Genomic DNA, 27,503 nt, shown 5'->3' on the forward strand with positions numbered 1-27,503 from the left:
TGTGGGCCTTAGAAGAATGAGACGGTGTTGAATAATGTGATAGTCCCTGGGAATTGGGATTATAAAGAAATACTGGAAATTAGAAAATGACAAAAATACTATCTATTTTATATCTATTTTACTATCTTTTTATTTTATGCTCTTCCCTGGAAACTTTGATTTTATAATAATTTTATATACTGTTTGATGTAGTAAAACAACATACCTTCTGCACTTTGGGGTTGTGGTTTTCATTCTCAATTTAACTGAAACATCCAGATCTCTTTTCTTTCTATTCTTTGTTTGCTTTGTGCATGCATAGCTTGCCATCAGTAATTGGCTAATGTCATTATATTGGCTTCTCTCAGAGTCCACTTGGCTACTTTTATATATGATACATATATGTATATTTTATATATTTATATTCACACTTTTGTATATAATTTGAGGTTTTGTGAGTTTTGGTGTACTTTCTCTATTTTATTTTTTATTTTAAAAAGTGATATTTCGGGGCGCCTGGGTAGCTCAGTGGGTTAAGCCGCTGCCTTCAGCTCGGGTCATGATCCCGGGGTCCTGGGATGGAGTTCCGTGTCTGGCTCTCTGCTCAGCAGGGAGCCTGCTTCCTCCTCTCTCTCTCTGCCTGCCTCTCTGCCTACATGTAGTCTCTCTCTGTCAAATAAATAAATAAAATCTTTAAAAAAAAAAAAAGTGATATTTCAAAATCTTAGTCTGATTTCTCATATTTTTCTGTGTCCAGTAGTGACCTTTGACTTCTTACCATTTGATTTCTATTACTCTGACATTTCTTTTGAAGATTAATTTTTTGTCCTCATATCAGGAAATTAACTTAGATAAATTTTTACCTTAATTACTATATATCTGGCCATTTTGCTTACTTTTTCTTGATCTGACTCTGTCCATAAAATTTTAGCAGAATTATTTTCTTTTTTTAAATTAACATATAATGTATTATTTGTTTCAGGGATACAGGTCAATGATTTGTCAGTCTTACACAATTCACAGTGCTCACCATAGCACATACCCTCCCCAGTGTCCCATCGCCTTGCCACCCCTCCCACCCACTCCACTCTAGCCACCCTCAAGTTTGTTTCCTGAGATTAAGAGTCTCTTACGGGGACGCCTGGGTGGCTCAGTGGTTTAAGCCTCTGCCTTCGGCTCAGGTCATGATCTCAGGGTCCTGGGATCGAGCCCCACATCGGGCTCTCTGCTCAGTGGGGACCCTGCTTCTACCCCCCTCTCTCTGCCTGCCTTCTGCCTACTTGTGATCTCTGTCTATCAAATAAATAAATAAAAATCTTAAAAAAACAAACAAACAAAAAAATGGTGTGTTTCCCTCTCTGGTTTCATCTTGTTTCATTTTTTCCTCTCTTCCCTTATGTTTCTTATTTCCCCTTGTTTAACAGATTCCACATATCAGTGAGATTCTATAATAATTGTCTTTCTTTGACTTATTTCACTTAGCATAATGTCCTCTAGTTCCATCCATGTTGTTGCAAATGGCAAGATTTCCACTTTTGATGGCTGCATAGTATTACAATGTTTATGTATATACCACATCTTCTTTATCCATACCTTTGTTGATGGACATCTAGGCTCTTTCCATAGTTTGGCTATTTTGGACATTGTTGCTATAAACACTGGGGTGCACATGCCCTTTTGGAACATTACATTTGTGTCTTTGGGGTAAATATCCAGTAGTGCAATTGCTAGGTCCTGGGGTAGCTCTATTTTCAACTTATTGAGGAACCTCCATACTGTTTTCCAGAGTGACTGTACCTGCTTGTATTCCCACCAGCAGTGAAGGAGGGTTCCCCTTTCCCCACATCCTTGCCAACATCTGTCATTTCCTGATTTGTTATTTTATCCATTCTGACTGGTGTGAAATGGTAGCTCACTGAGGTTTTGATTTGTATTTCACTGATGCCGAGTGATGTTGAGTGCTTTTTCATCTGTCTTTTGGCCATTTGAATGTTGTCTTTGCAGAAATAGAAATGTCTGTTCATGTCTTCTGCCTTTTTTTTTTTTTTTTTAGATTTTATTTATTTATTTGACAGAGAACACAAGTAGGCAGAGAGGCAGGCAGAGAGAGAGAGAGAGAAGCAGGCTCTGCACTGAGCAGAGAGCCTGATGTGGGGCTTGATCCCAGGGTCCTGGGATCATGACCTGGGCTGAAGGCAGAGGCTTTAACCCGCTGAGCCACCCAGGCGCCCCTCTTCTGCCCATTTTTTGATTGGATTGTTTATTTTTTGGGTGTTGAGTTTGGTAAGTTCTTTATAGATTTTGGATACTAGTCCTTTATCTGGTATGTCATTTGCAAGTATCTTCTCCCATTCTGTTTGTTGTCTTTTGGTTTTGTTGACCTTTTCTTTTTTTTGTGCAAAAACTTTTTATCCTGATGAAGTCCCAGTAGTTCATTTTTGCCCTTGCTTCCCGATGTTTCTAGGAAGTTGCTGTGGCTGAGGTCGAAGAGGTTGCTTAGCAGAATTATTTTCATTCACTGCCTTTGTACTCGAATCTTTGCAGAGTTACAATATCTTGTTTTAATCTAGTTTTCTAGCTAGTATATTTTGTTTGCTGACTTTAGTTGTCTGTCAGCATTTGTCTGCTTTCTTTATGGTTATAATCCATAGAAAAAGTGCACTTAAAATGCTGTCTGGTCTCAAATTTGGAAATTTTCTGGCAAAGTTGAATAGTTTTGAAATTCTTATGTAACAGTTAAAGGTGCACATAAAGGGGGGGTGGATGGTCCAGTGTATAACCTAAGGGCTTTTGAACTTCTGTCAGTCCTGCTACATATCATTTCTTTGAAGTTTAAATATCTATCACATGTTCTGAAATTTGGGACTCTGGGCACATTTAATACAGAAATCCAGGGATCAGAAGGGAGCATTCTAATTCGGGTATCCTTGTAATTTTCTGAATACCCTCTATAGTTAATCAGTTGGTTCTCTGGCCTGTCACTGAACATAGTCTTATCTATCAGAAGCTGAGGCTGTGTCAGGTATCCCTTTATGGTGTCAGTAAGCTTGCCAGCTCAATTTTTACATAGGTCTTACAATGAAGATATTACTAAGTTATTCTTTATGAGGAGAATTTATGAAGCTTTAGGCAGAAAGGACCATAAATCGAGCAGCCATTTTTTTCACATCAAATAATCCTTTCTGTAATATTCTTGAAAGTTTATCCAAGCCTTTTCCGGAATACCTCTAGGATAGGGTGCTAAATTAAATTCTACTCTACAAAATAACCGAATCTTTGACAACTTTTTTTTTTTTTTAAATTTTAAAGATTTTATTTATTTATTTGACAGAGAGAGATCACAAGTAGGCAGAGAGGCAATCAGAAAGAGAGAGAGGAGGAAGCAGGCTCCTCATCGAGGAGAGAGCCTGATGTGGGGCTCTATCCCAGGACCCTGGGATCATGACCTGAGCCGAAGGCAAAGGCTTTAACCCACAGAGCCACCCAGGTGCCCCTCTTTGACAATTTTTTTTTTTTTTTTTTTTTAAAGATTTTATTTATTTATTTGAGAGAGAGAGACAGTGAGAGAGAGCATGAGCGAGGAGAAGGTCAGAGAGCGAAGCAGACTCCCCATGGAGCTGGGAGCCTGATGCGGGACTCGATCCCGGGACTCCAGGATCACGCCCTGAGCCGAAGGCAGTCGTCCAACCAACTAAGCCACCCAGGCATCCCGTCTTTGACAATTTTTTAAAAAGAACTTTGTTTTTAGAAAGTTCTTGCTTCCATTTGGCCCAAGTCGCCTCTGCAATCATCTCCCACTGATTTTTTTTTGTTCTCTGGAACAATTCAGGAAGCCTTTGATAAAATTTTAACCTTCAGCTATTGGAAGAACTGTTTTCATGTCTTTCCTGAGAAGATAAACATCACAAAGTTACCCGTCTTGGGAGCATCCTGGTTTCAGTTTCTTCTAAGTGTGGACTTTTGTGTCCACGGCCATTATGGTCGGGTGGGATTATCTATTTTCTCAGTTTGGATAAATAAGTTGATTTCTTTTTGTTTCATTTGGAAGTTGAAGACGTTAGATGAGAGCAGATACTTGTTTTTGAATTTGGGTCCTGGACTTTTTTTTTTTGGCTTGGTTACAAATTTACTGTGTTGGTGGTCAGTGTTCTCAAATCTGGAGTTCATGTAAACATCCAAATTTAGGGTACTTCCTGGAAAATTGTAAGGTCTGGCAATAATGGATCTATATTCCCTTGTGGCATGGCATCACTGGCTATAGGTGAGAGGAGGTTTGTCTTAGGGTTAGAGATATGCCCTCTCCAGATAACCCTTGTTCCCACCTAACCTTGGTCACATTTACTTATTTTTTAAACTTAGCATCCTTGCCCCCATAGGTATTTGGATCTGTAATTCTCAGGAATGGAAGATTTTATGAGGTCTCTTATGTCCTAGACACTATCTAGCTTGAGCCACAGAATTCTAATGTTGTTTGGATTTTGAATTACTTTGTAAAACCTTACCTGAATCAGAATCAAGATTGTGTTATCTTTTTTTTAAAAATTCCTTATTTATTTGACAGAGAGAGAGGGAACACAAGGAGGGGGAATGGGAGGAGGGAAAGCAGACTTCCTGCCAAGCAGAGAGCCGGACGCGGGACCTGATCCCAGGACCCAGGGATCATGACGATCCATCTGAAGGCAGATGCTTAATTACTGAGCCACCCAGGCGCCCCAAGATCGCTTTATCTTGTTGCGCAGAGAACATTTGTTGGTTCATGGTATTTCTGGTCAACTAAGACATCTTCACAAGTCCAAATCTCTATTTTTTTTTTTTTTTAAGATTTTATTTATTTATTAGAGAGGAGAGCCACAAGCACGGGGAGAAGCAGGCAGAGGGGGAGGGAGAAGCAGGCGCTCCACCCAGCAGGGAGCCAGATGCTTGTTCCAGGATTCCCCGATCACAACCGAGCCAAAGGGAGACGGGACGCTCAACTGACTGAGCCACCCAGTGCCCCATATCTTCTCTATTCTTGCTGATTCTCTGTTTCGTCAGTTTTTGAGAAGTGTTGAAACTTCTTATTATGGATTTATCAGTTTGTCTTTGGAGTTCTGTTAGTTTTTGTTTCATGTGTTTTGAAGCTCTCTTTTTAGGTGCATACAACAATTTCGAATATATGGAATGTGGTTAAAATAAGTTTAATTTTTTTTTTTTTTAAAGATTTTATTTATTTATTTGACAGAGAGAGATCACAAGTAGGCAGAGAAGCAGGCAGAGAGAGAGAGAGGAGGAAGCAGGCTCCCTGCTGAGCAGAGAGCCCGATGCGGGACTCGATCCCAGGATCCCGAGATCATGACCTGAGCTGAAGGCAGCGGCTTAACCCACTGAGCCACCCAGGTGCCCCAAAATAAGTTTAATTTTTAATGTTCTGCTCTACTAATTCTGTCATCTGTCCCTTCTGTGTTAGCTGTTCACTGATTTTTCTGCTCATTATGGGTCATATTTTCCTGCTTTTTTTGCATGCCTAGTTAATTTTTATTCAAAGCCAGATACTGTAAATTTTATCTTGTTAATATTTTACCTTGTTGATGGATATTTTTGTAATGTAAGTATTCTTTGTTCTTGAGATAAGGTTAAATTACTTGGGAAGAGTTTGATCCTCTTGAGGCTTGTTTTTATTTTAAGCTTTTGTTGGGTGGGACCAGAGCTGCCTTTAGGGGCTAATTTTTTCATACTAGAAGGCAAGAACCTTCTGATTACTCTATCTGATTCATCCCTTGTGAATTGGGAGTTTTCTTACTCTTTTTTTTTTTTTTTTAAAGATTTTATTTATTTATCAGAGAGAGAGAGGGAGAGAGCAAGCACAGGCAGACAGAATGGCAGGCAGAGGCAGAGGGAGAAGCAGGCTCCCTGCTGAGCAAGGAGCCCGATGTGGGACTCGATCCCAGGACGCTGGGATCATGACCTGAGCCGAAGGCAGCTGCTTAACCAACTGAGCCACCCAGGCGTCCCAAGGGAGTTTTCTTACTCTTAATGGTGGGAATAGGTACTGCCTCTAAGTTATAGTGATTGTTCTCTTTGCTCCTTTCTGGAGGTTCGTTCTTTAGCCCGAGATAGTTTTCTCATACACATGTGCTAATTACTACTCAAAGGAAGACTTGAAAGAGATGTGTAACTTTTTTTTTTTTTTTAAGATTTTATTTATTTATTTGACAGGCAGAGATCACAAGTAGGCAGAGAGGCAGGCAAAGACAGAGAGGGGGCAGCAGGCTCCCCACTGAGCAGAGAGCCTGGGGCTCCATCCCAGGACCCTGGGATCATGACCTGAGCTGAAGGCCGAGGCTTTAACCCATTGAGCCACCCAGGCGCCCTCAGATGTGTAACTCTTATAAACTGATGGTTACCAGCATGGAGGTGGGTGGCAGGGTGGGTTAAATAGGTGATGGGGATTAATGAATGCACTTAGGATGAGCACCGGATAATGTATGAAAGTTTTGAATCACTGTATTATACACCTGAGACTAATGTTTCACTTTGTGTTAGCTAATTGGAATTTAGAAAAAAGAGAGAGACCTATAGATCTCTAGTCCTCTTTCCCTGTACTCTGGAGAAGTCAAACTGTCTTGGCCTCCCAGCTGTCTTCTAAACTCCAAAATACAAGAATTCCAAACACTAAGTTACATTCTTTGTTTTTAACTCTATTTTAGCATTCATGAGTTTACAAATAACATGACATCATTTTAGAGTAGTCACCAAAATCCATTTTTAACATAATTTTAATAAAATAAATACATTAGTATCTTATTAGTTAGAAGTCCTTGTTAGTTAGAAGTCATAATTTGTAGGCTTTATTAATATGGATTTTATAGTATAATCTTTAATAAAATGCTGATTAATTTTTTTCTTAAAATTATTTCATCACAGGGGTGCCTGGGTGGCTCAGATGGTTAAGCGACTGCCTTTGGCTCAGGTCATGATCCCAGAGTCCCGGGTCGAGTTGCGCATAGGGCTCTCTGCTTGGCAGGGAGTCTGCTTCTCTCTCTGACCCTCTCCCCTCTCTCATCCTCCCTCTTTTACTCTCTCTCTCTCAAGTAAATAAATAAAATATTTAAAAAAAATTATTTCATCACATTTCCCGCTTAAATGATGAGAAGAAACACCCAGGAGTTCTTGTTACTGTGAAATATGGCATCAAGGCAAAAAAGGTGGAAAGTATCTTTAGTGGTTCCTAATTCTAATTCTGTTGTGCATTAGAATTACATGAGAAGGTGTTTTAAAATGTACATTCCTGGAAGTTTCTTCAGAAATTCTGGAGGAGACCACATAGGTGATTTAGTATTTACCTTAGGATGACAGTAGTGATGTCTTGGAATACTCCTCATGACAGGAGCACTTCAATTTTGTTTTAAAAGATTTTTACTTAACTTATTTATTTATTTATTTATGGACTTGAAAAAAAAAGAACGTGTGCCAATAAATGTAAGCAATGCTGTGTTAATAAGCAAGTTTCTTGATAGTATTCAGTTTTAAGACACGAATGTATTTTGGGATGACTCTCCAAGAGAACATGAAGACAAACTAGTTTATGCCTTCTGATTAAATGGAACACTAGTTTTGGAAATCTGGAACTGAATTTATATTGATTAATTTGATTAATGTTAGGTTGTTTAACTTAATTGTGACTGACCAGCCTGTATTATCTTACTGGTAATAATTTAATATGAGACCAATATTACTTTGCTAAAATACGAAATTAATGGAATATTACAAAATTGCTCTGTAACCACAAAACACTATAAAAGTCTCCCGTAAATAATTATTAAGATAAATGACTTCTGACTTTCTCTTTTAAATCTTATTAGAATATGAAATGAGGTATGACTTGAGTTTATGGCTGTGTTGTGGTTCTGAGTGGTTATATATCATTCATTTAATAATCTGGTGTGTTTGGTTTTTTAGTTTGTAATAGTAGTTGACTGGTGAAGCTTAACCTTGTATAAACTATGACATCACTAAGAGCATCAGGAAGTATTTTTCATAGTTTTAGGTTAACCAAAGACATTAGTGAAGAAACTGAAGTAAACTCAGAAGTTTAGTAAACAGCATAGCTTGAGTAACATTCATACTTTTAAAATTGCAGTGTTTAACTGTTAATTTTCATTTCACAGCAAACTAGTTGTATTCCTTTTCTCAAACTGAAAACAGAATTTGTGTTTTTTCAACCCATCATTTCCCTGGCATTCATGTTTAGCTGTCACTGGTATCATTGTAGTAATACTTGAGTTACTTAAAATGATGTAATTGGTACAATGAATTTTTAAATAATTACTTATTTGGTCAGGTGGCCAAGATACTTCATTCTGTATCACCATTTTTTAGTGACTTCTGCATATCTGTCATTATTTCCTTCCTTATTTTTTTTTATTAAAATGCATATTTTTCTGTCCTGCAAGGGGGCTGATGGTGATCTAGAATGTAGCAGCTTAAATACTGAGAGAACTAAGAATTTCTTTGAAACCTTCATTTGTCATTGAACCTATTGTTATTTTGGGGCATATATTTGCTTTTTGGTTTACTACTAAAATAAATATGTGGAAGTTTAAGGGAACATATTTAAGTGATGTTTAATAAAAAAATTTAAAGACCTGGATTAAGAATCTGTACTAAGGAAAGTGGTGCTGTCTTCTTAGCACCAACAACAGCTTCTTAGCTGTTGTTCCCTGGTCTCAAATTCATCTCTCTTTGACTTGAGCTCATTATTCTTTTTTTTTTAAAAATTTTATTTATTTATTTGACAGAGAGAAATCACAAGTAGACAGAGAGGCGGGCAGAGGGAGAGAGAGGGAAGCAGGCTCCCTGCTGAGCAGAGAGCCCGAAGCGGGACTCGATCCCAGGACCCTGAGATCATGACCTGAGCCGAAGGCAGCGGCTTAACCCACTGAGCCACCCAGGTGCCCCTCATTATTCTTTATAGTGGCACTCATCCTCATGAATTTTGCCTAATGAAAAGATTTTTAAGAGGTTTAGACTTCATCGTATGCCTGCAAAAACTGTATTTGGTGCAGGTTTTTTGCAAGACTAAAAACAGGCTTTTTAAGAACAGTTGTAGGGATGCCTGGGTGGCTCAGTCAGTTGAGTATATGCCTTTCTCTTAGGTCATCATCCCAGGGTCCTGGGATTGAGTTCAGCAGCAGGCTCCTTGCTCAGCAGGGATCCTGCTTCTCTGCCTGCCACTCCCACTGCTTGTGTGCGCTCTCTCTGATAAATAAATCTGTAATGAAAATAGGAAAACTCTTTAAAAAAAAAAAGTTGTAATTGTTCAGAACAGTTCATGCCCTTGTGCTCATTGCTAAGTGATACATATGATCTTTTTGTAGTATTGTCATTTTTGTTCTTAACTGAATTCAAAGATTATTTTCTTGTATATATGTAGGAGATATCTTTCTAGTTATTGTTTGAAAACATATTTTACATCTTTAATTTTGGGTGTAATTTTGGTGCTGTAATTTAGAGATGTAAAAAAGGTTTGAGAATCCTTTTTTAAATGGGAGTGGTGGGCTCTGGCACAGTGCTTGGCAGTATAGCTGTGCCTCAGAAATTATTTGCTTAAATGATTGAGGAAAGGGAAATGCTTTCTTGACTGAAAATAGCCTAAAAAATTAACTCTTCATTTGGAAAAGGTAGAGAATGGAGTATTTAAGATATTTAAATCTGTGGGTTGAATTATGGAAGGATTATTGTTGCCCTCTGTCAGACTTTTGACACTGGGAGAAGTATATCCTCTCACCCTACGTGTACCTTGATACTGCTTTTGGAGACTGAATCTAGGCTAAACCATCTCATTCTAATTATAGGAATTTAATACATATATATTTACTTATTTTGTACGTACATGCTACACATATTCACACATTTAATATATACATAGAATTGTCAGTTAAGGTTTCTAATGCTGTAAATTCTTAGACCAGTATGTAATAGGCTGAGCTTTTTCGTTGGAATCTCTTTACAGAGAAGATAGTACAATGTTTTATATAGCTTATGTGTTTACTTGGAACATTTAAGATTAACTTTAGATACTGAATTTGGTGTATAGAGAATCCAGGCAGGACTCTTGCAGCTCCAGTTTCTGTGCAGTAAGGATTTCCTGACCCTCACAAAAATATGTTGAGCATCCATCCTGCCTTTGCCTTTCCTTGGCTCCCCTCTCCTCCCCATTATTGCCAGTACCCATTCCTGTTTCTTCTTTTCCCCAAAAGGTTTTACATCTTATGGTTAATTATTGATTGCTATGGCCCAATTTCAGTGATCATTCTTTTTGATAAATGGAAGGAAACTGAAATAAGTCTTTATGGATGCTGTGGACTTAATAGCAGAAATAGGGATGGTGCTGGATACGTATAAAGAACTCTAGGTTGGGAATCAATAGATTGTGTTTCTGTTCCTTACTGCCAGTAACAAGCTATGTAATCTTATGAAAGTCTGTCTTGGTTAAAATGAAGCAAGTTGATTTCCAAGGTCACTCCCAACGCGAATGTGCTTTTTTTTTTTTTTTTTTTTAAGATTTTATTTATTTATTTGACAGAGAGATCACAAGTAGGTGGAGAGGCAGACAGACAGACAGAGAGGAGGAAGCAAAGCAGGCTCCCCACTGAGCAGAGAGCCTGATGAGGGGCTGGATCCCAGGGCCCTGGGATCATAACCTGAGCCAAAGGCAGAGGCTTTAACCCGCTGAGCCACCCAGGCATTCCTCTAATGTGCTTTTTATGATTCATTCATTGTACATTTATTAGGTGCTTGCTTATGTGCCAACAGTGGTTTAAAGATAAAGAGATAAATAAGTTTCTGGCCTTGAGTAAGTGAGACCCCCGAATGGTGACAATATAATGTGATAAGTGCTATAATAGGAGAATGTGATAAGTGCTTTTTGAACAAACTGTGGGGTAAGGGTTAAGGAAGGCTTCCTCTTGGAGGTCATATTTGAGGAATTCTTAAAAGAATAGTTTTTCTTCAAGGAAGGAAGAAGGAATGTTCTAGGAAGAGCACTAAACAGAGGAATGAGTAAGCATTGTGTGTTTTGGAATGGTCAGTGGTAGGTGAGAATGGAGTATGAAGTTTGTATGAAATGGAATGGAATATGGGGTATGGAGAAAGCTTAATGGTATGGGGAGGTTAGGTGGAGGCGACATTCTGAAAGGCCTTTTATGTCATTCCAAAGACTGGATTTTAAAGGCTGCTTGAAGGTGAGTGGTGTGCGTGTTTGTGTGTTTGGCAATTTTTATGCCTTCATGAGGGGTTTTGAAAAGAAGAAAGACATAATCAGATTTGTGTTTTAGAAAGATTATTTGGTGATAGTGTGGAGGGTGGACTGATTGGAGCAGATGAAGTTGAGGCAGGAAGAGATAGAAAACTTGCAGTGTTTGGGGTGAGGAATGATGAGGGTTCAACTAAGGCAGTAGTCATGGGAATAAAACTTGAAGGGTGACTTAGAAACTATATGCATTGAGACTCTGGAGATTGAATGTGGAATTCTGGTGAAGAGTCTAGATGGTTTCAAGCTTATGTGGTTTGATTCCTGGGTGAATAATGTCAGTATCCAAGAGAATAAGGATGCAGGAGGAAGAGCAGGTTTTTAGGTGAGGGGTTAGGGGAAGTATGTTTATATTTGCTCATGTTAAGTTTTAGTTGTCTGTGAGTAATCAAAGGAGACATGAAATTCCTAGTGGGCCATTAGATATGTGGGTCTGGGGTCAGCAGAGAAGATTAGAGCTGCATGTAAAGATTCAGCAGTCACCAGTTTACGAGTGGTAATTGTACCAATTTATGTGCAAATCACTCTGGAAGGAATGTATGGCACAACTTTTAATTGGGAGTGTCATATCTTTTTTTTTTTTTTAAAGATTTTATTTATTTATTTGACAGACAGATCACAAGTAGGCAGAGAGGCAGGCAAAGAGATAGAGGAAGAAGCAGGCTCCCTGCTGAGCAGAGAGCCCAATGCGGGCTTTGATCCCAGGACCCTGGGTCCATGACCTGAGCTGAAGGCAGAGGCTTTAACCCACTGAGCCACCCAGGCGCCCCGGGGGTGTCATATCTTTATAAAAGGTTCATGAGCCCATGAAATTCTGTGCAACAGTTTGTGTCTTTGCATATGTGTGTAATTGGATTCTCAAAGGGGTCTGTGACCCAAGATTACTGTGGAATACTGGAATGGAGTAAGAAGGATCAATCTTAATACAGATACATGGGGAATCCTGAAATTAAGGAGAAGACAGAGGAAGAGGATGTAAAAGAGGTGGAGGAGACAAGTGTTGGGGGAAAAGGGAAGAGAGCATTTTAAGGAATAGTGATCAACCAGAGATGCACATTGGTTTGGGATTAGCAATTTTTCCTTCTATTAAAAGACGAAATCTAGGGAAAAATACTTTAGTGTATGAATAACTGGAGGGCAAATTGTTATAGGGAAGGAAGGTTGAAGGTGGAAGCGAGAAGGTATGTTGAATACAGTTAGGTGGGTAACTGAAAGGATTGGAGCCAGAGGCAGTAGAGGATGGGAGAAGAAAGAAGAAAAGGGTGTGTGTGTGTGTGTGTGTGTGTGTGTGTGTGTGTGTTGGAGGGGGAGCGGATGTGGGGAGAACAGGAGGTGGAGAAAGGGGGAGAATATTTAAGTATTAAAGCCTGTGGTATTTTGAAAATATGAGGGGAAGGGGAAACATGCCAAGTATTTATTGGATTTTATTTTGTACAGAAAATTTCAGTGTATAAAATAGAACTTTAATATACTTACCACCTCAACAACTCACAATATCCAACTGTAAGACTTTTGATGCACTCTTATAAATCTTGCTGTAAAATCTTAGAATCATCCAATTTTAGAGCTGGAAGGAACTTAGGTATTTAGTCAGTTTGTAGCTTTAAGAAATGGAGGACCAAGTCAATTTTAATGGCACTTCATTGTTATTCATTGCATTTTTTTTTAAGATTTTTATTTATTTATTTGACAGAGATCACAAGTAGGCAGAGAGGCAGGCAGAGAGAGAGAGAGAGAGAGAGAGGAGGAAGCAGACTCCCTGCTGAGCAGAGAGCCCGATGCACTCGATCCTGGGACCCCGAGATCATGACCTGAGCTGAAGGCAGCGGCTTAATCCACTGAGCCACCCAGGTGCCCCATTGTTATTCATTACATTTTTTTTTTTTTTTTTTTTTTGGACAAGAAAACCATGGGTATTTATCAAATACAGAAGTACTTAGTCAGCCACCACTACAACTCCCCAGAGCTTCACATACATCCTCCCTTTAAGCCGGAGATTATCCCAGTTTAATGGGAAGGAGAAAACCAGTTCAAAGAGAACTCAAACCCTGTTTGAAACTAGCCCACAGCCTATACACCAGACTATAAGCACCATGAGGCCAGTTTCAGTGCTCCTTTTCCTCCTTTTACGACCCCCAAGACCAGCGTTCAGATCCGATGGGAAAGGGAGCCAGAGGGTTATTCATTACATTTTTAAAACTCAAAATTGATGAGATTTTGTACAGTTACAGAATTAACTATTATAGTGGATGCCCAGGTATGCATTACCCAAATCCCCACTTCAGGATTGAAGGACTTCATTCTCTTAATTATGGGGAGTGTTGCTCCCAAACGTTCCTGGGAATTGCCCTTGAAGAGAGCCAAGCCAAGCTCACAACCCTTCTTGGGAGTAGCGTGCATCTAAAGACTAGTCCATTAAAGACCTGGCGCCCTTGCCCCAACGTTCCTAGTTCGTAGCTTCACCCACAGCTTCCAGTGGCGTCTTCTGAGGCCTTTGTTGTGATTATATCCCAGCCTAACTTGTTCTTCCTCTTCTACTTCCTTTCTCTGCTTGTGATAGTCCTAAGTGTGCCCCAGGTAAACTTCTAGGAGGTGAACTTTAAAATTTCTGATGAAAAATTACTGATGAACTTTAAAATTTCTTTTGAGGGTGCAGCCTGGGTGGCTCAGTCAGTTAAGTATCTGTTTTCCCCTCTGGTTATGTTCCCAGGATCCTGGGATTGAGTTCCTCACAGAACTCCCTGCTTTTCCCTTTGGCCTCCCCACTGCTCACGTGCATGTGCTCTCTCTCTAGCAAAAACGAAATCTTTAAAAAGAATAAAATTTCTTTTGATATGTAATGGATTTCCTAGACTTTACAGGATTAACATTATTAATTTTTCATTTTTCTGAGACATACCAGGCAAATGTTGATAGAATCATGTGATAATATGATAAAAAGAAATTTAATTTTATAGTGCCAAACATACAGAAAAAAATTGATCATTGGGACATGTTTTAGAATGTAGCAAAAATAGGAATGAATACTTCCTTAAACATGTTGAATAATCTTGGCATTTAGTTAGCTTCCTTCCCCACCCTGTATCATTCATTGCTAGTGTTTCTGCTCTCTTTTTTTTATTGCCTTTTGTAAATTAAAAGTTGACCCCCCCCTTTCCAGATCAAACTCATGTTTTCATTGTTTTTTTTCTTGAGAATATTTTATGGACACATTCTTTCCCCCCTTTTTTGGTCCTGCTGTAGAGAATGGAATATACAAATATATAAAGTATATTTGAAATAAATATGGTTGGATTGAGTCTTTTTTTATAATAAATTTTTAAAGATTTTATTTTTTTATTTGACATTGACACAGTGAGAGAGGGAACACAAGCAAGGGGAGAGGGAGAAGCAGGCTTCCCACCGAGCAGAGAGCCTGACATGGGGCTCGATCCCAGGACCCTGGGATTATGACCTGAGCCAAAGGCAGATGCTTAACGACTGAGCCACCCAGGCATCCTGGATTGAGCCTTCATACAAAAATCTTGCCCTCATGGTTCAGGAAGGATGTGTCCAGCAGAATCCAAGACTGCATTCCTAAGCAGAATATTTATTTGATTTTCTGTCTGCAACATTTGAGAGTGCTTTTTCAAATTCAAGTGTGCACCTGTCATCAGTCAGATATTTTGTCATTGCTATAAGTTACCCTCCTTTCTTGGATCCAAGAGCTTCGGAGCAATGTGATTTGGCTGGCAACAGTCTTCTTACTGCTTTTGTTTAATTTATTTATTAAAGAGTTTATTTATTGGGATGTCAGGGCAGCTCAGTTGGTTAAGTGTCTGCCTTCAGCTTGGGTCATGATCCCAAGGTCCTGGGATCAATCAAGCCCCACATTGGGCTCTCTGCTCTGCAGGTAGCCTGCTTCCTCTCCCTTTGGCGCTCCTCCTGTTTGTGTTTGCTCTTTCCCTCATTCTTAAAAAAAAAAAAAAAAAAAAGATTTGATTTATTTGTCAGGGGGCATGGGTGGGGAGAGTGTGTGCACAACCTGGAGGAGGGGCAGGTGGAGAGAGAAGCAGGCTCCCCATTGAACAGAGAGCCTGATATGGAACTCATCACAGGACCCTGGGATCATAACCAGAGTTGAAGGCAGATTTTTTTTTTTTTTAAATAGACATATAATATATTTTCTATCCCCAGGGGTACAGGTCTGTGAATCACCAGGTTTACACACCTCACAGCACTCACCATAGCACATACCCTCCCCAGTGACCATAACCCCACCTCCCTTCTCCCCACCCCCCTTCCCCCAAACAACCATCAGTTTGTTTGTGAGATTAAGAGTCTCTTATGGTTTGTCTCCCTCCCAATCCCATCTTCTTTCATTTATTCTTCTCCTACCCCCTTAACCCCCCATGTTGCATCTCCATTTCCTCAATTCAGAGAGATCATATGATTGTTGTCTTTCTCCGATTGACTTACTTCGCTAAGCGTGATACCCTCTAGTTCCATCCACGTCGTCGCAAATGGCAAGATTTCACTTCTTTTGATGGCTGCATAGTATTCCATTGTGTATATATACCACATCTTCTTTATCCATTCATCTGTTGATGGACATCTAGGTTCTTTCCATAGTTTGGCTATTGTAGACATTGCTGCTATAAACATTCGGGTGCATGTGCCCCTTCGGATCACTACGTTTGTATCTTTAGGGTAAATACCCAGTATTGCAATTGCTGGGTAGTTCTATTTTAAACATTTTGAGGAACCTCCATGCTGTTTTCCAGAGTGGTTGCACCAGCTTTCATTCCCACCAACAGTGTAGGAGGGTTCCCCTTTCTCCACATCCTCGCCAGCATCTGTCATTTCCTGACTTGTTAATTTTAACCATTCTGATTGGTGTGAGGTAGAATCTCATTGTGGTTTTGATTTGTATTTCCCTGATGCCGAGTGATATGGAGCACTTTTTCATGTGTCTGTTGGCCATCTGGATGTCTTCTTTGCAGAAATGTCTGTTCACGTCTTCTGCCCATTTCTTGATTGGATTATTTGTTCTTTGGGTGTTGAGTTTGCTAAGTTCTTTATAGATTTTGGACACTAGCCCTTTATCTGATATGTCGTTTGCAAATATCTTCTCCCATTCTGTCAGTTGTCTTTTGGTTTTGTTAACTGTTTTCTTTGCTGTGCAGAAGCTTTTGCTCTTGATGATGAAATCCCAATAGTTCATTTTTGCCTGAAGGCAGATTCTTTACCAACTGAGCCACCCAGGCATCCCTCTTCTTGCTTCTATCCTTTTTTTCTAAAAGATTTTATTTATTTATTTGACAGACAGAGGTCACAAGTAGGCAAAGAGACAGGCAGAGAGAGGAGGAAGCAGGCTCCTCCCCACTGAGCAGAGAGCCCGATCCGGGGCTCTATCCCAGGACCCCGGGATCACGACCCAAGCCGAAGGCAGAGCCTTTAACCCACTGAGCCACCCAGCTGCCCCCTCTTCTTGCTTTTAATAAAGCTTCCATCCCCTTCCCCCTTTGTCAGTAATACTTCCCGTATATATAACTGTAGACATACTTAAGGTGGTCAGTGAAGTTATCTGGGCCATTTGGAAAGGAATAGCTGATGAAAAGTACGTTATTGTATTCAAATATGATTTTAGAGTCAGTAACATAAATTGAACCTAGAAAACTTCCTACTGAAGAGCTCTGCTTTTTTGGAGTATTTTGAGTTAACGAGTTAGTACTATTTTCTTGATTTTCTTTAGTAATGATTTTAAAAAACTCTCATGGAATATGATTCCATTTTAGCAAGTAAAGTTTTGTCAATTATTACTTTCTTCCCTTTCTTAGAACTTTGGTACGATTTTCTGATTCTGATTAGTTTTGATATGGGTCCATTTGTGGGGAAGGAAATTTAGGTTGATGTGGAAACACATTTAATTAATATAGAGGAATGTATCTTTTATGATACCATTTCTGTTTTATGTAGCTTGCATTATAGGCAGAAGCAGAAAACTGTGTCCTTTTGTAGGATGCCACATACTTTACATCTGATGGGTTCTGTGATATTTTTTTTTTTCTTTTTCATTATTTCAGTGAAACTGGTTGAGAGATTATTACAAAGGTTGGTTGTCCCTCCTCTCCTCCCCCGCCCCCAACCAGATATTTTTCTTTTCTTTTCTTTTTTTTTAAATTAAAAAAAGTTTTTTTTTTAAGATTTTGCTTACTTATTTGACAGAGATCACAAGTAGGCAGAGAGGCAGGCAGGGGTAGGGGGGAAGCAGGCTCCCCGCTGAGCAGAGAGCCTGATGTGGGGCTCCATCCCAGGACCTGAGATCATGACCCGAGCCGAAAGCAGAGGCTTAACCCACTGAGCCACCCAAGCGCCCCACGGACCAGATATTTTTCTATGTATCTGTATATGTATGTAACTATTTAAGTATTTGTGGGATTTGTGTGTCCCTGTGGATTCCTTGAGTGTTTAATATTCTAATTTCCAAGAATGCTTCTTAGAAAACTGTTACGATGGTTTTAGTTATTAATCATGGCCTGCCTGTGCGCATTTTTTACTTTCCGATAGTGGTATTTCAGGATGTTGTTCATGTGAGTCTTGGCTAATTTTCCTGATCCTCAGGTGTCATCTCAGATACAAGTAAGATTTATGTAAAATTACTTGCATTATTTGAGGTTACTGATTAGTCAGTCTTTGTTACTATAATAGAAGCATTTCCAGGAGTGGGAATTCTGGAGAGGGGATGGTGGTAGATACAGAATGTTTTGGTCCTGATAAATGCTGTTTATGTGCCTATGCCATTGTACTTAGAATTACAAGATCCCGTTTTTGTCAAATGCAAAAATTAAGCCATTGAGATAGTTTAATTTCTTAAACCATTTTCTATTTTTTAATTGTTTTCATTTTACTGAAATTACTTTCATTGGGATCATTTCTTTTCCATATAAACTCTAAAATGAGAATTAATGATTTTTCAATTCCTTTGTTATTATGTCTAACTTATCTCTGTTACATTTAACCTGTTGTAGCTTTTGCCATTGTAGATTTTATTTTATGATCATTATTACTGCCAGTTCCAATATTCACAGGATAATGTTTTAGTCATTAACAAATTTTGCTAAACATTTGAGTCATTATCAGTTTTACTTTTTCTTGTGTCCTCCCTCCACACCCCCTACACTTAATTTCCTCCAATAATGTGGTGAAAATACTAGTGGAGTTAAATGCTGTCACAGTTAAAATGGAGAAGCAGAAAGATCTTTCTTTGGACATAAGATCTAATTTACTTGGTAATCTACATGTCAACATAAGATTTATAGTATGTCCACTTTTACCATTGGTATTTTGAAGTTAATGGATTGCCAGTTGCTTTTTTAAAAATTGGGATCAGTTACGTAGAGTTTGCTAAGAGAGTAATGATACTCTTGTTTGCTTATGCTAGGGAGAAGTGTGTTTTTGTTTTTGTTTTTTTAAAATTTTTATTTATTTATTTATTTTTAATAAACATATAATGTATTTTTATCCCCAGGGGTACAGGTCTGTGAATCACCATGTTTTACACAGAGAAGTGCGTTTTTCTTGAATGGAGAAGGGGCAGTCTGATTTGAGACCTAGTTACAGTTCATTTGCTTATTTGTTTTGGCACTTTGGGTCTTTCTCTCAAACTTAAGCTGCTTTGTAAATCTCGCAGTCAGTGATTCTTGTCAGTGATAGGGATAAAATGCATGGCAGCTGGTCCAAGTGCCCAAGCTTTGTATATTACTGTAATTATTTGAATGATCTATGTTAAATCTATTTAAAAATGGGGGAATCCTGTGGCTAAAAAGTATGTTTATTGAGAAAAGTATAGTTTATGAAATGTGTTTATGATGGGTGAATTAAAGCCCTTTTCTAGTCCTTTATTTATTTATTTTTAAAAAGATTTTATTTATTTATTTGACAGAGAGAGATTACAAGTAGGCAGAGAGGCAGGCAGAGAGAGAGAGGAGGAAGCAGGCTCCCTGCTGAGCAGAGAGCCCCATGCGGGCCTCGATCCCAGGACCCTGAGATCATGACCTGAGCCGAAGGCAGCAGCTTAACCCACTGAGCCACCCAGGCGCCCTCTAGTCCTTTAAAAGTTAAAGCTAAATATGGCTTATATTATTTAAATTGTTGATTTAGGCGTGATAATGGCATTGTGGGTTACAAAAGAGGATGTACTTTGTAGTGATTTATACTGATGAATATATAGAGGTGAGTTGATGTCTGGGACTTGTTTGAAATACTTAATAAAAGGGTAGATGAAGCAAATACAGTATGGTCTTGATAATTATTGAATCTGGGTGATCTATATGGAGGATAATTATACTATTTTCTCATTTTTTCTGTTTGAAAATTTTATTATAAAAAATTTCATAAAATTAACATTAAAAAATCTGATATTAAGTATCTTAGTAAATTATTAGCAGTTACCTATTCCTGGAATTGCCATTGGGTAATCTAAAACTAAGACTTGGTTCCAAATTATAATTGGCTGATTGGGGATGGGAAAAGTTAATAAGAGGGAGAACAGACAAGGAAATTAGTAACTTTTTTAGGTGAGGAGTAAAAATGAATATTTAGTCTATAGTCTTTTTGTCAATATAGCATCAGTAATTGTTTAAGGCACATAGTATCCTAATTCATTTAGTTACAGGACAGCTTGTGTTATGTAAAGGAAGAAATTCGTGTGATACATTGCAAGCTAAGGATTCAAGGCAATGCAGTGAGAAATTATTTTGTTATAAATTATACATTTTTATTATTTATTTATTTATTTATTTTAAAAGACTTTATTATTTGGGAGAGAACACAGAGGAAGAGGGAGAAGCGGAATCCTGGTTGAGCAGAGAGCCTGACACAGGGCTTGATCCCAGGACCCTGAGATCATGACCTGAGCCAAAGGCAGACGCTGAACTGACTGAGCCACTCTGGCGCCCCTCAAATGATAATATTTTTCAAGTCTGAAGTCTGAGACTTTTTCTTCTTTTTTTTGAGAGAGAGAGTGCACATAGGGTGGGGGGAGGGGTTGTTGGTGGGTAGAGTGGGAGAGAGAGAATCCCAAATAGGTTCCATGGCCAGTGGGGAGCCCCTCGCAGAGCTTGATCCCAGAACCCCGAGATCATGACCCCAGCAGAAATCAAGAACTGTTTGTCCAATTGACTCAGCCACTCAGGTGCCCGAAGATACCTTTTTTTGAACAAGTTTTTTTGGTACTTGAATGTGAAACTATATGGAATATGATATAAAATTAATTAAATTTCTCCCCCAAGGGGGCGCCTGGGTGGCTCAGTGGATTAAGCCGCTGCCTTCGGCTCAGGTCATGATCTCAGTGTCCTGGGATCGAGCCCCACATCGGGCTCTTTGCTTGGCGGGAGCCTGCTTCTCTCTCTCTCTCTCTGCCTGACTCACACCGCCTGCTTGTGATCTCTCTCTCTCTGTCAAATAAATAAATAAAATCTTTAAAAAAAAAAAAAAATTCTCCCCCAATACTGCCCAGTTTTTAACAGTACAGTCTGCGAATGAGTGACACATTTCCCCTTGACTCACATTGCCCATCCATTTTATTTTCTAGGGTAAGATGTATTTTTACAATTCTAAAACTGTTATGTAACATTTCTTAATTTTGCAGGGAGGAGTTTCCTTAGGGACAGACGTACAGTAGATAAATACATGGCTGACAACCACTTCTAAGAAACCCCTGAATCTTTTACTTTCTCCCTCCTATCACTGGAACTACCTTTATCATGAAGTGTAAAGAGAACCCTTTGGGAAGCCTTTGACAGTTAAGATGGTTAGCTGAGTGCACAAAACAAGTTTGGTATAGATATCTCTAACGGTGGGTTAAAGTTTCAGATATTTGTGTTGGGGAATGGTTGGGCAGTCCAATAGGTATTGAGGCCAGGTGATGGAAATTCTTAAGAACTCAGTAATGGTGAAGTCTTGAATCAATAAGTGGGAGTTTTTGATATGCTTTGTAGCCTCTTCAGTTCTCAGTATTAGGCAATACTCTCCTAATACCTCGGCGAGAAATACAAAGATGTGTACAGTGTAAAAATTCTTTAAGATGCTTGGTAGTTTAGGGGAAGTTTTGCTTGGAATGACTGGTGAAAAAAAGATCAGTAACAGAATGAAGGCAATCCTTATCACTTAGCTTGTACAATTTGCAGATCATTAGAGATTATAAAATGACATTCAAATTATATTGTTTTATTTATTAGCTGCATTTTTTTCTGTAAAGAGAAACTTTTCATCTGTTGGTTACTTGGTATCATTCATATATAGTTAAATCAGAATAAACGGTTGATGCTTGCTTTTTATTTACCGCTTTTCAAACTAATGGGTGACTGGCATCCTGAAATGGATTTTCCTTCCTTCCTTTTTTTATTCTTCCCTTCCTCCTTCCAACCATCCATGAACTCCCAAGATCTGAACTTGATAGATCTACTGCATTCTGTTGCATGCTCAGATTTTCTTATGTTTGGCCAGCAGGAACCTTTTCACGTTTGCTCCTAAGTCCCTTTAACACAGTCCTGATATTTGATAGTTTCCTTACTTTCCATTATAACAATGTAATCAAAACTCATCTGGGGCGCCTGGGTGGCTCAGTGGGTTAAGCCGCTGCCTTCGGCTCAGGTCATGATCTCAGGGTCCTGGGATCGAGTCCCGCATCGGGCTCCCTGCTTGGCGGGGAGCCTGCTTCCTCCTCGCTCTCTCTCTCTGCCTGCCTCTCTGCCTACTTGTGATCTCTGTCTGTCAAATAAATGAATAAAATCTTAAAAAAAAAAAAAACTCATCTTGTCTAATTTATGTCACAGATCTGGAATCAGTGATTTGTCTCAGAAGCTGTGAATTCTTTGAACAGGAAATTGTTTTTCAGTGCCATTATCTGAATTCATTGCTTCTGGGGTTAGTCCCTTGCTTCCAGGATTTTTCGGTGTGTTGTGCTATGAAATATGCACACTTAAGATGAAAACATGAATTCATACTGATAAATCCAGTTGAAATTCAGAACTACAGGAATTTTTTGCTTTATTTACTTTATTCCGCAATAAACATCATCACCTTCATAGTGACTGTCAATGTTACTACCACCAATGTGATGACTGAAAAAACAAAACTAGGATGCTAGGATCCGTCAATTTTTTGTGTTATAAAGTCATTTAAAATAGTTAATCTCTGAATGGTTATACCAACAGTTTGATATGAAATTAAGGTTACTTGCTTTGCTTTTCATTTTTAGGGGTTTCTTTTATTTGTTAATCTTTTAAAAGATTTTATCTATTTGAGAGAGAGAGAGAGGGAGAGGGAGAACAGGAGCAGGGGAGAGACAGAGGGAGAAGCGGGCTTCCCGGGACTTGATTCCAGGACCCTGAGACCATGACCCGAGGCAAAGGCAGATGCCCAACCCACTGAGCCACCCAGGTGCCCCTAGGGGTTGTTTAAAAATTTTAGTTTATTTTATAATTATGTAAAAATACTTACAAGGATTGGGAGTTAAAAGCTACAAAACAAGTTAAACCCAGAATAGTCCTAGCCGAGTCTTTTCCTTTTTACTTTTGTCTAGTCTGTCCTTCCCAGTAATTATTGTTTAACCTTACATTTTATTCTTTTAAGTGCTTCTTCTTTTAAGATAAACGTATCTATATATTCATATTCCCTACATCCTGATTTAAGGTCAAGGGTACTCTAAGAATTCCTATATTAGGTAGAAGGTTGGATTTCATAACTACTGGTGTCTAAGATGTTCTTTTTTGTTTTTTTAAGATTTTAGAGTTGTGCAGCTGTCACCCTGATACGATATTAGAACATTTTCATCACTGCTAAAAGTTCCATTGTACCCCCTTACAGTTAATCCCTGCTCCTGGTTCCCGTCCTAGACAACAACTACTTCGGCTTTTCTGTCATTTCTAGACATTTTATATAAATGAAATAATCCAATAATGTACTCTTTTGCATCTGGCTTCTTTCATTTAGCACACTTTTGAAGTTAATCATATTGTAGCATGTACCAGTAGTTCTTTTGACAGCTGAACAGTATTCCATTGTATGAGTATACTACATTTTGTTTATCTTCTCACTGGTTGGTGGACATTTGGATTGTTTTCCGTTTTTTGTCTGTTCTAAATAATGCAGCTATGCATATTTTACATAAATTTATATGGACATATATTTTCATTTCTCTTTGAGAGATGAAAGCTCCTGCTCCTAGGAGCGGAATTTCTGGTTTGTATGGTAAATGTATGTTTAACTCTTTAAGAAATTATTTTTAAGAAACTGCCAAACTTTCCAATCTGATCTATGGTTTTACATTCTCCTCAGTAATACAGAAGGGTTCCAGTTTTTCCACATCTTTGCCAGCTGTTGGTATACTGTCCATTTTGAATTTTTCCATTCTAATAGGTGTGTAAGCTGTGTGGTAAAGTTTTACTTTCCTTAATGATTTTGAGCATATTTTCACGTGCTTCTTAGACACCCTTTTTTTTGGTAAAATGTTTATTCAGATCTCTTGCTCACTTTTTTTTCATCTTAAAGATTTTAATTATCGCTTTTTTTTTACTTTTAAAAGATTTTTTAAGGATATATCACATTGTAAATCATAATTCATATTAGGGATTCTAAGAAATATGATAAAACCCAACTGATTAGATGGTTCTCAGATATTTCCAGTGCTTTTAAGGGGTGAAGTACATAGTTTCAGTCCCTTGAAAGTACATAAGCTCTCTATACTAAGCCATTTATATGTACTTTTAGGACTTCTTTTTACATTTTTTTTCTCTTACAATGTTACATTAGTCACCATACAGTACATCATTAGTTTTTGACGTAGTGTTCCATGATTCATTGTTTGCGTATAACACCCAGTGCTTCATGCAATACATGCCTGCCTTAATACCCATCACTGGGCTAACCCATCCGCCCACCCCTTTTCCCTCTAAAACCCTCAGTTTGTTTCCCGGAGTCCATAGTCTCTCATTGTTTGTCTCTTTCTGATCCCCCCCCTTCATTTTTCCCTTCCTTCTCCTAATGTCCTCCATGCTTTTCCTTATGTTCCACAAATAAGTGAAACCATATGATAATTGTCTTTCTCTGCTTGACTTATTTCACTTAGCATAATTTCTTCCAGTTCCGTTGATGTTGATGCAGATACCGGGTATTCATCCTTTCTGATGGCCGAGTAATATTCCATTGTGTATATGGGCCACATCTTTATCCATTCGTCTGTAGCAGGGAATTTGAGCTCCTTCCACAGTTTGGCTGTTGTGGACATTGCTCCTGTAAACATTGGGGTGCATGTGCCCCTTCTTTTCACTGCATCTGTATCTTTGGGGTAAATACCCAGTGCAATTGCTGGGTCAGAGGGTAGGTCTGTTTTTAACTTTTTGAGGAACCTCCACACTGTTTTCCTAAGTGGCTGTACCAGCTTGCATTCCCGTCAGCAGTGTAAGAGGGTTCCCCTTTCTCCACAATCTCTCCATCATTTGTTGTTTCTTGCCTTGTCAGTTTTGCCATTCTGACGGGTGTAAGGTGGTTTCTCAGTGTGGTTTTGATTTGAATTTCCCTGATGGCTAATGATGTTGAACATTTTTTCTTGTATCTGTTAGCCATTCGTATGTCTTCTTTGGAAAAGTGTCTTATCATGTCTTGTGCCCATTTTTTGATTTGATTATCTGTTTTTGGGTGTTTGAGAAATTTTTTTATAGATCTTAGATACCAGTGCTTTATCTGTAGTGTCATTTGCATATATCTCTCCCATTCCGTGGGTTGCTACTTTGTTTTGTTGACTGTGCCTTCTGCTGTGCAGAGCTTTTTATCTTGATGAAGTCCAAAAAGTTCATTTTTGTTTTTGTTTCCTTTGCCTTTGGAGATGTGTCTTGAAAGAAGTTGGTGTGGCTGATGGCAAAGAGGTAACTTCCTGCATGTTCTCCTCTAGGATTTTGATAATTCCTGTCTCACGTTGAGGTCTTTTATTCATTTAGGGTTTATCTTTGTGTATGGTGTAAGAGAATGGTCGAGTTTCATTCTTCTGTATATAGCAGTACAGTTTTCCCAACATCATTTATTGAAGAGACTGTCTTTTTTCCATTGGATGTTTTTTTCCAGCTTTACTGAAGATCAGTGACCATAGAGTTGATGGTCCATATGGGGTCTCTATTCTGTTCCACTGATCTGTGTGTCTTTTTTTGTGCCAGTACCATGCTGTCTTCATGATCATAGCTTTATAATATAGCTTGAAATCAGGCAATGTGATGCCCCCAGCTTTGTTTCTCTTTTTCAACATTTCCTTGGCAATTCGGGGTCTTTTTTGGTTCCATACAAATTTTAGGATTGTTTGTTCCAGCATTTTGAAAAATGCTGTTGGTACTTTGGTCCAAATGGTGTTTAAAATATAGATTGCTTTGGGCAGCATAGACATTTTAACAATGTTTATTCTTCTGATCCATGAGCATGGAATGTTTTTCTGTCTTTGTGTCTTCTTCAATTTCTATCATAAGTGTTCTGTAGTTTCTTGAGAATAGATCCTTTACTTCCTCAGTTAGGTTTATTCCAAAGTATCTTGTGGTTTTTGGTGCTATTGTAAATGGAATCGATTCCCTAATTTCTCTTTCTACAGTTACATTGTTAGTGTATAGGATAGCAACTGATTTTCTCTGCATTGATGTTGTATCCTGCCACATTACTGAATTGCTGTATGAGTTCTAGTAATTTGGGGGTGGAGCCTTTTGGGTTGTCCATATAAAGTATGTCATCTGCAAAGAGAGAGAATTTGACTTCTTCTTTACCAGTTTGAATACCTTTTATTTCTTTTTGTTTTCTGATTGCTGTTGCCAGGACTTCTAGTACTGTACTGAACAGTAGTGGTGAGTGTGGGCATCCTTGTCATTGTTCCTGATCTTAAGGGAAGGGAATGCTCTCAGCTTTTCCCCATTGAGAATAATCTTCGCTGTGGGCTTTTCGTAGATGGATTTTAGGAATTTCCCTCTATCCTTACACTCTGAAGAGTTTTAATCAGCAAAGGATGCTGTATTTTGTCAAATGCTTTTTCTGCATCAATTGAGAGGGCCATATGGTTCTTGTCTCTCCTATTAATGTGTTCTGTCACACTAATTGTTTTTTTTTTTTTTTGCCCACTTTAAAAATTGAGTTGTCTTTATTGATTTGTAGGAAGTGTTTTTTAATAAGTCATGTTATAAGCCCTTTATCAGATAAGTGATTTGCAAATATTTTTTTGCCCATACTGTGGATTATCTTTTTCATTTTCTTTCTTTCTTTTCTTTTTTTTTAAAGATTTTATTTATTTATTTGACAGAGAGAGATCACAAGCAGGCAGAGAGGCAGAGAGAGAGAGAGGAGGAAGCAGGCTCCCTGCTGAGCAGAGAGCCCGATGCGGGACTCGATCCCAGAACCCTGAGATCATGACCTGAGCCAAAGGCAGCGGCTTATTTATTCATTTTATAGCAAGCATAAGCAGGCAGAGGGGCAGGCCCAGGGAAGAGGGAGAAGTAGACTCCCCATTGAGTAAGGAGTCTGACTTAGAGCTTGATCCTAGGACTCTGGGATCATGACCTGAGCTGAAAGCAGATGCTTAATTGGCTGAGCTACCCAGGCACCCCTATCTTTTTTTTTCTTATTCATTTATTTATTTGGCAGAGAGAGAGAGGGAGAGAGAGTGAGCACAGGCAGACAGAGAGGCAGGCAGAGGCAGAGGGAGAAGGCAGGCTCCCTGCCGAGCAAGGAGCCCGATGTGGGACTCGATCCCAGGACGCTGGGATCATGACCTGAGCCGAAGGCAGCTGCTTAACCAACTGAGCCACCCAGGCATCCCTCTTTTTGTTTTCTTAATGGTGTCTTTTGAAGCACACATTTTTAATTTTGTGGAAATCCACTTTATAACTTTTTCCTTTTTGCAGATTGTGCATTGATGTCACACCTAACACTTTGCCTGGCCCAAAGTCATGATTTTCTCCTGTTTTTCTTCTAGAATTTTAGGTCTTATATATAAGGTGTCTGCGATCCGTTTTGAGTTAATGTTTGTTCATATTGTGAGGTAAGGATCTAAGTAGTTGTTGGGTTTTGGTTGGTTTTTTTTTTCCTGTTTGTTTTTTGTTGTTGTTACTTTTTTTTTTTTTTTTTTTTGCATTTGGATATCCAATTGTCCAACGTGATGTGGAAAATACTCTCCCTGTTGAATTATCTGGGCACACATCACAGCAATCAGTAGACTGTAAATGTA

At 38.7% G+C, this 27,503-nt stretch overlaps 1 protein-coding gene and 1 non-coding gene across 2 annotated transcripts in view; one reads left to right on the forward strand and one right to left on the reverse strand.

The window, feature by feature from the left end:
* The window catches only part of MSL2 (MSL complex subunit 2), a 40,462-nt gene that overhangs the window by 7,350 nt on the left and 5,609 nt on the right, over positions 1 to 27,503 (forward strand). The gene's annotated exons all lie outside the window — the stretch shown is intronic.
* LOC122911065 lies at positions 13,316 to 13,448 on the reverse strand. Its single transcript, XR_006385390.1, has one exon. It is a non-coding gene; the product is annotated as a small nucleolar RNA SNORA61 (small nucleolar RNA).

This window comes from Neovison vison, chromosome 6 (genome assembly GCF_020171115.1).
Source record: "Neovison vison isolate M4711 chromosome 6, ASM_NN_V1, whole genome shotgun sequence".
NCBI classification, from domain to species: domain Eukaryota; kingdom Metazoa; phylum Chordata; class Mammalia; order Carnivora; family Mustelidae; genus Neogale; species Neogale vison.